Source organism: Arachis ipaensis, chromosome B07 (genome assembly GCF_000816755.2).
Source record: "Arachis ipaensis cultivar K30076 chromosome B07, Araip1.1, whole genome shotgun sequence".
Lineage (NCBI taxonomy): Eukaryota > Viridiplantae > Streptophyta > Magnoliopsida > Fabales > Fabaceae > Arachis > Arachis ipaensis.
Genome location: NC_029791.2, coordinates 14,111,584 through 14,114,876, shown reverse-complemented (window position 1 = coordinate 14,114,876; position 3,293 = coordinate 14,111,584).

The following is a 3,293-nucleotide window of genomic DNA, read 5'->3' as shown; positions in this document are numbered from 1 at the left end:
TCGATAATAAAGAATAAACAAACAAAATTTTATTCTATATATAAAAACACTCCTCAGTATATCATTAGCAAATTATATTCACATTATAATTCTAATTGTGTTACATATATGTTTGAGTGTTTGATATGGGTAAGCGAGAATCATCCGGATCACCTCAACGTATAGTTTACAATAGAGATACAAGAGATGTTAGCATTAATGCTATTGATAACCAACTCTTATATTATTCGTACTTGAACCATATATCTCGCATGCCCCAATTTTTGTATTCTATCTACCCCGATTTTTATACTGCTGCAGTATATTCTAACCAATATCCGACAACCATGCATCCATCACTATACAACATATTCCCACCATCATTTATTGTAGGTCCAACTGTCACAAATTTTCAACCTCCTACTTTCTTATATCCTTTTCAATCTACTAATCCAAGAGATTCAGATGAAATTCTTAAACTGCTAAAGTCTCCACAACATCATTAGTCTGACTCTGGTACATAAAAAGGCATCAAAACAGACAAGTGTACGCGATAAGAAGATATCTACGGCCAAGAGAAGAATTGTCTGGAATTCACATTTGTCTGAAAATAAGGTTGATGTGAAGGCTGCCTCCATTAAAGGCAATTTTTCAAAAAATAAAAAAACTCCACCAGGGACCTCACACAAATATCTAACTGAGGAGCAAAAGGCACTCTTAAAAAAGAGTACACCAAGTGGATATTCTATTAGCATGCCTACCCTAAACCAGAAAAAAATCGAACATAATAAACGGAGAATTGAATGGCCATCAGTAAGTTCTCATATCACAGTCATTCGCATGAATCCTCTACGGTTACATAACTTATTGATCTCATCAATTTTTTTTTGCAGTGGATCCCGATTTTATTTAAGCCTCCTGCATACATGGATTTGGATGACTTAGATATTAAAATGGCAACCTATGTGTTTGCACCAAATAAACGAAGGTTAAATATCTCATTATCTATCTACTAAAAATTTTAAAAATAGTTCAATATTAATGGAATTCGTATTTGTAGTGATGAGGTATTGGCGACAATAAACAAATTTAGCAGAACTCGTGACAATTTCAAGTCATTAATTCCCAAGGAGCGGGTACATGGGGATGTAAGTGCATAATTAAGCTGCTATCTCTAGCATACTTTAATTCCTAATATATTTATTATTTACCACATAGGTGTTAGATTTGGTGGTTACTATGCTAACTATGCAGGAGAAAGAAATAGGATGTCAAACAAACTGGTATTTGCCAGTTGTGTTTTCGGTACGCAATGTCTTTTTCAGGCTTGTTACCGTTTTTATTTATTTTATCTTATTACTTAATTGGTGTCACTGACTTAGCCCCTAACTATTAAATTCAGCAATTCATACTGCAATGTGATACCAAAATTGAAGTTCTGTTTAAATATTGCCAAAAAGAATTTATGGAAAAAGTTGATGAAGGTCTAAAAAAGGTATATGATTTATTGTATTTTTAATTTTGTTTTATTATTTAATGGCATTTATCTTTATGAACTGATCTATACTTTTTTTTAAAAAAAATTGTATCTAGTAATATTCTAATACGTGAAAGTTGGTACTAGATTTTTTTACCTGTCAACGAGAACAACACACATTGGTATCTGGCTGTTTTTGATTTGTGCAATCATCAAACAATTCTGCTAGACTCCCTACCGATTGCTACAAATAAAGAGCAAAAGAGATCAAGTATAGTAAAGCTGGTAAATTAACTTTTTCCCATTTTCACTTTTATGACATTTTTTTTAGGTTTCAAATATCGTCCTTTATTTAATTTTTTTCCTATATAAATAGGCAAAATATATGGAAGATATGCTCCAGTATGACTCGTTCTATAAATACAACATTCCGTTCAGGCTAAGGATACTTGATTTTGCATTTGTGGATATGCTAGAAACAGGAGAACAAGCTCCTGGCTCGTAAGGAATATCTGTATTTGTGTTTTCCTCTTTCAAATTTTTATCTGCATAAGCTAACCGCGTCTTATTTAACATAGTAATGATTGTGGGGTATGGGTGGCAACTTGGATGACAAACTACAGGAAGACGTATAGTTATACAATAAATGTAATTTTTTTTTGCTAAAAAAAATAGTACTTCAATTGCTAATGTGTATGGTTTTATTGGTAACCTAAAATATTTATATTTTTCAGGTTAATCATGGTACAAGGATGCGACTTGCGTTGGATTTGATTCTAAGGCCCCACAACTTGATGCTGCATAATGTCATTGAATCTGCTACCAGGAATTACAATAAGTATAAACAAAATGAGTCAAACAAAAATTAAATAATCGTAATTGTCATGTAGTCATGTTTAGATTATATTAACTACTAAGACTTGTTAGTTTCATCTCTTTTACTTAAAAAATTATTATGCACTATATTTTTTATGGACTTTTGTTGAAAATTATTGTTTCTGTCTTTCGTTCGATTATAGTTGAATTTAGGTGAAGCTTAATTTTCACTCTAGCATTTTGATTCCTTGAACCACTTCTGTGTTGTAAGCTTAATTGAAAATTTGATACTAAAATATATTAAGCATTTTAAAATAAAAACAACATGAGAGAATGGTTATAATCTATCTTCTGAAAATCGGTTCGGACCGGCCAGTTGAACCGATTGAACCATGAACCGCTACAAAAAATAACTCAGACAAATGTTAAAACCCCTAATCTCAAAAACCGCAATTGAACCGTCGAACCGGCCAAGAACTGGTCGGTCGAACCGAACCGTCACCTGGCCAGATTTTTGGAATAAGGGAAAAATGCCAAGTTCTGAAAACGGTTCGAACCGACTGGTCAAACCAGTCAAATCGTGAACCGGAAGAAAAAGCTGTTCGGACCAAGATTCTGAAGACCGGTTCGAACCGGTCGGTCGAACCGTGTACTGGTATAAAAAATGAATCGGTCATATATCAAAACCGAAAGATTCAGAAACCGTCGTTGGACCGTCGAACCGGTCGAAAACCGATTGGTTGAGCCGAACCGGGACCCGACCGGTTTTCTAAAATTTGCTCAAAACAGCGCCGTTGGTTAGAGGAACCCTAACCAGCAAGGGTTTGAAAACTGGTTCGAACTGGCTGGTCAAACCGATGGTAAAAGCGATTCGGACAGATGCCAAAACCGGGGATTTAAAAAATCGCCATTGGACCGTCGAACCGGCTGGGAACCGGTCGGCCGAACCGAACCGCGACCCGGCCGGTTTTTTAAAATTTCTCCAAAACGCTGCCGTTTGGATTGAGGAACTCCTTACCCA